The sequence below is a fragment of the Callithrix jacchus genome, chromosome 9 (assembly GCF_049354715.1).
Source record: "Callithrix jacchus isolate 240 chromosome 9, calJac240_pri, whole genome shotgun sequence".
Taxonomy (NCBI): Eukaryota; Metazoa; Chordata; class Mammalia; order Primates; family Cebidae; genus Callithrix; species Callithrix jacchus.
The window spans coordinates 82,429,360-82,434,997 of NC_133510.1; the positions used below are offsets into that span (position 1 = coordinate 82,429,360).

The window sequence follows — 5,638 nt, forward strand, 5'->3', positions numbered from 1 at the left end:
AAATGGAATTCTAAAAAATGTTAAGTAACCTCCAGGAAGAAACTGAAAAAAAAACAACAACAACAACAGACATTAAAAGGATAGAACAAACAGGAAAAATAAAACAAAATGGCATACTTATGCCTCCAGGTAACAATAATTGCTTTGGTTATAAATGGTCTAAATATACTAATTAAAAGATAAGATATTGGCAGAGTGGATTAAAAACATGACCCAGAGAGTCACGAGCGGGACCAGCCGTGAAAATCTCTAGAAGATGATGGTGTTCTTTAAAACATTTTGAAATCACTGGAAGAAAACTACAGCTGGGCTCTGCCTGCTGACCTGGGGAGGCCACTGGCTCTATGGAAAACACTGTGATAACCTACTAAAGAGAGCAGCCTGTCAAGAAGCTCAGGTGTTTGACAATCAACTTATTCATTCCTCCCAATGCACAAGTGAAGAAGACAACTGTTTTTCTCAATCCTGCAGCTGGCAAAGGCAAAGCCAGGACTTTATTTGAAAAAAATGCTGCCCCAATTTTATATTTATCTGGCATGGATGTGACTATTGTTAAGACAGATTATGAGGAACAAGCCAAGAAACTCCTGGAACTGATGGAAAACCCAGATGTGATCATTGTTGCATGAGGAGATGGGACACTGCAGGAGGTTGCTACTGGAGTTCTTCAATGAACAGATGAGGCTACCTTCAGTAACATTCCCATTGGATTTATCCCACTGGGAGAGACCAGTAGTTTGATTCATACCCTCTTTGCCAAAAGTGGGAAGAGAGTCCAACATATTACTGATGCCACACCTGCCATTGTGAAAAGAGAGACAGTTCCACTTGAGGTCATGCAGATCAAGGGTGAAAGGAACTGCCTGTGTTTGCGATGACCAGCCTTTGCCGGGGATCCTTCAGAGATGCTCCCATCAAAGTTAGCAAGTACTGGTATCTTGGGCCTCTAAAAATCAAAGCAGCCCACTTTTTCAGCACTCTTAAGGAGTGGCTTCAGATTCATCAAGCCTCTATCTTGTACACAGGACCTACTACAGAGAGACCTCCCAGTGAACCAGTGGAGAACCCTGTACAAAGGCCTTCTTTGTACATGAGAATATTACGAAGGCTTGCATCCTATGGGCACAACCACAGGATGCCCTTTCTCAAGAGGTGAGCCCAGAGGTCTGGAAAGATGTGCAGACCTCTGCACAGCAAAGGAAACAATCAACAAAATGAAGAGACAACCCACAGAATGGGAGAAATTATTTGCAAACTACCTATCTGACATGGGATTAATAACCAGAAAATATAAGGAGCTCAGACAACTCAACAGAAAAAAGAATCCAAATTGAAAATGGGCAAAAGATATGAATAGACATATCTCAAAAGAAGGCATACAAATGGCCAACAGGTATATTAAAATATTCTCAACATCACCAATCATTAGAGAAATACAAATCAAAACTATGAGATATTATCTCAGTCCAGTTAAAATGACTTTTATAAAAAAGCCAGGCAATAATGGATGCTAGCACAGATGGGGAGAAAGTGGAACCTTCCTACACTGTTGGTGGGAATGTAAATTAGCACAGTCACTGTGGAGAACAACATGGAGGCTTCTGAAAAAAAACTAAAAATGCTCTTTCCGTCTCAGGCCACTGCTGCAAAGGGAGCTGCCGTCATGTCTGCGCATCTGTAATGGATGGTCGTGCAGAACTGCTGCAGTTTCATGATCAAAAGGAATAAGCAGACCTACAGCATGGAGCCCAAAAACTTGAAGGCCTGCAATTCCTTCTGCTACAAGGGTCTGATTCACCACAAGACCGTGGGTGTGGAGCCAGCAGTCGTCGGCAAAGGTGTGGTGGTCATGAAGAGGAGATCCAGCCAGCGGAACCCTGCCACCTCCTACGTGTGGGCAACCATCAATAAGAATGTTCGAGCCACGCTTAGCCGCATCAGACACATGATCCGCAAGAGCAAGTACCGCCCTGACCTGCACATGGCAGCCATCCACAGGGCCAGTGCTATCTGCGCAGCCAGAAGCCTGTGATGGTGAAGAGGAAGCAGACCCGCTCCACCAAGTGCTCCTGAGCCCCCGCCCCTAAAGCAGTAAAGACTCAGCTGGCTTTCACACACACACACACACACAAACTACAAATAGAACTATCTGATGACCTAGCAATCCTAAGCTGGGTATAGGATCCATATAAAAGGAAATCAGTATATTGAAGAAGTATTTGTACTCCCATGTTTATTGCAGCAGTATTCACAGTAGCCAACATATGGAATCAACCTAAGTATCCATCAATGGATAAATGGACAAAGAAAATGTGGTACTTATATACAATACAATATTATTCAGCTACAAAAAAAGAATGAAATTCTGTTATTTGCAACAAAATGGATGGAACTGGGGGCATTGTGTCAGGTTAAATAAGCCAGGCACAGAAAGACAAAGACAAATATCACATGTTCTCACTTATATGTGGGAGCTAAATGGGTTGATCTCATGAAGATACAGGGTAGAATGAGCATTACCAGAGGCTGGGAAGGATACCCGAAGTGGAGAGAGGGCAAAAAAGAGGGATTGGTTAATGGGTACAAAAATATAGATAGAAGAAATAAGATATAATGTCTGGTAGCACAATAAGTTGACCATAGTTAACAGTAATTTATTGTATATTTCACAACAGCAGAGTGGAATTGGAATGTCCCTAACACAAAGAAATGATAAATGTTCAAGTTGATATCTCAGTTACCCTGATTTGATCATTACACATTTAATGCTTATATCAAAATATTACTTCTACCCTATAAAATATGTGCAACTATTATATATCGATAAAAAGTAAAAATTAGAAAAAAACCCTAAACATGCAACTACACAATGACCCAGCAATTGCACTCCTGGGCATTTATCCCAAAGAAATAAAAATTTATATTCACATAAAAAGCCATACACAAATGTTTATAGCAGCTTTATTTCTAAGAGTCGAAAATAAGGACCATGTGCAGTGGCTTATGCCTGGAATCCCAGCACTTTGGATAAGAGGGAGATTGAAGTAGGCGGATCTCTTGAGCTCAGGAGTTGGAAACCAGTTTGGACAACATGGTTGTCCAAACATCCTCGTCTCTACAAAAAAATACAAAAATTAGCCAAGTGTGGTGGTGCATGCCTGTGGTCCCAGCTACTCAGGAGGCTATGGAAGGAGGATGGCTTGAGCCCTGTAGGCAGAGGTTGCAGTGAGCTGAAATTGTGCCACTGCACTCCAGACTGGACAACAGAATGAGACCTTGTCTCAAAAACAAACATGCAAACAAACTAACACCTGAAAACAATTTAGATGTCCTTCAATCCTTCAGTGGGTGAATCTTTAAAAATCTGTGGCACATCCACAACAATACTCAACAACAATAAAAAGGAATGCATTCTTGATACATACAAAAAACCGGATGAACCTTCAGAGAATTATGCTTAATGAAAAAATAAATCCTGAAAGTTTACATACAAATGATTCCATTTACATAACATTCTCAAAATGACAAAAATAGAAATGGAGAACAAATTAGAGGTTCTCAGGGGCTAAGGAGAAGTCAAGGTAGGAGTGAAATGTGTGCAGCTATAAACGGGAAACAGGGACTCTTGTGTTGTTGAAATTGTTCTGTATCTTGACTGTATTCGTGTCAATATCCTGGTTGTGATATTATACTATAATTTTGCAAAATATTATCATTAGAGGAAACTGGATAAATTTGACATGGGATTTCTTTCTTTCTTTCTTTTTTAACAACTGCAAGTGAATCTCTAAGGAGACTTTTAGAAAAATATTAAATTGACAGGCGCTGTGGCTCACCCCTGTAATCCCAGCATTTTGGGAGGCCGAGACAGGTGGATGATGTGGTCAAGAGATTGAGACCAACCTGGCCAACATGGTGAAAACCTGTATCTACTAAAAACACAAAAATTAGCCGGGTTTGGTGGCATGCGCCTGGAATCCCAGCTACTTGGGAGGCTGAGGCAGGAGAATTGCTTGAACCTGGGAGGCAGAGATTGCAGTGAACCGAGATCACACCACTGCACTGCAGCCTGGCGACAGGGAGACAGTTCATCTCAAAAAAAATGAAAAATATTACCCACCCTTAGTTTACTATTTATCCGTAAATGGAGGAACTAATAGCTGTACTGTATCCTGGAATTGGGCAGCTAAAGTTGGAAAATGCTTAAGAACTTGGACACAGTGCTGCATACTTGGGTTTACAAATTTCTGGATCACACAGTTGTTAATAATTTTCTATTTCATTGGTATCCAATTTATTTTTTTTTCTGGACCACAGATTGGACACCGAGGAGACTGGTGGGAAATAGCAAAAGGCGCTTCTCAGATCTTCTTCTCCTTCCAGCATCCAGCCACATTTCCCTCTCAGTCTTGCTTTCATCTGTTTTCCATATTAGAATTCTGAAGGGTTTTGTAGAAGAAAAGTGGGTTTAACTCACATTTTGAAACCAACTCATCTAATCCCAATCTTTCACTTTACTGATCAGGAGATAGAAACCAGAGAGGTTTAGTGACTTATTGAAGACACTGAGGCAGTTGGTGGTGAAGCTGAGAACAGAACCAGGACTAGTGACCCCACAGTGTTTTTTCCACTAAATCATGGTGACTTGTATGTTGATTGCTTTCTCAACATTTTTGTCAACAATCAAATAGCTTCTTAAGCAGCTAATAATTTAAGAAAGCAACACCATTTATTGTTGTCTAGAGGCATAATTTTGTGCAGTGATTCTTAAGCACATGGGTAGAATTTTAAGCATATTGGTAGTTGTGGTCTGGGATATTATTCAAGGAGTGTCTTAAACATAGGTACATTGTTTAGAGTACATACTGGAAAAGCTCATTGGTGCCACCTAGTGGTTGGAGTGATAGGTATTAGCAGCAATTCAGAAGACATCTCAATGCCCCACCCCACCCCACTTTCGTTTATGCTGTATCAATGGATACATTAAAAGTCAGCGCCAACCACCTCATTCACTTTATTTCTATAATATTTTAGGTGAAAAATGCTTTTTAGAATACAAAAGAAGAGACTTGTTTTTGGGTTAACCGTAAAGTTTATCTCTGCTAATTAAAAACTTTCTTCTTAATACAGCAAATTATTTAGATGAATTATTTTCAAACTCAAATTACCTGCTAGTTACAATTAATTCTTAAATCAGAAAAAAACAGACACTTAGCACAGATCCTTAGGATTCCAGTAAAATGAATAGTTGGGTTCAGTAAGTGTTTAGAAGTACTATTTTTTTTAAAAAAAATTCTGTGATTCAGATTTTTTACTAAAACAGGTATTTTTCTGTGTTAAAAAATCTTGTGACCATATTAAAGACTATTGTCATAAGAGCTGCAATTATAATTAAGTGTACAATTTAATCATTAGAAGATTTTAACCATTTGAAGTTTTCTAATGAGCATACATTTCTTTCCATGAAATCTTATACTGAACAGATACAGTCCTTGTCCTAACATTAAAGCAATTATTTGCAGACCAAACTCATCAGTACAACTATCAAATACCTAAAACATTTAATTACATATTTATTCTCACCATATAATTTTTTCCTCATATGAAGGGTCATGAAATGAGTGAATCATAAAATAAT

At 39.2% G+C, this 5,638-nt stretch overlaps 2 pseudogenes; both read left to right on the forward strand.

The window, feature by feature from the left end:
• Nucleotides 1-225: 225 nt before the first annotated feature.
• LOC103795336 (acylglycerol kinase, mitochondrial pseudogene) lies at nucleotides 226-1,218 on the forward strand (annotated as a pseudogene).
• On the forward strand, nucleotides 226-5,266 carry LOC100389323 (large ribosomal subunit protein eL28 pseudogene; annotated as a pseudogene).
• The last annotated feature ends 372 nt before the right edge of the window (nucleotides 5,267-5,638 follow it).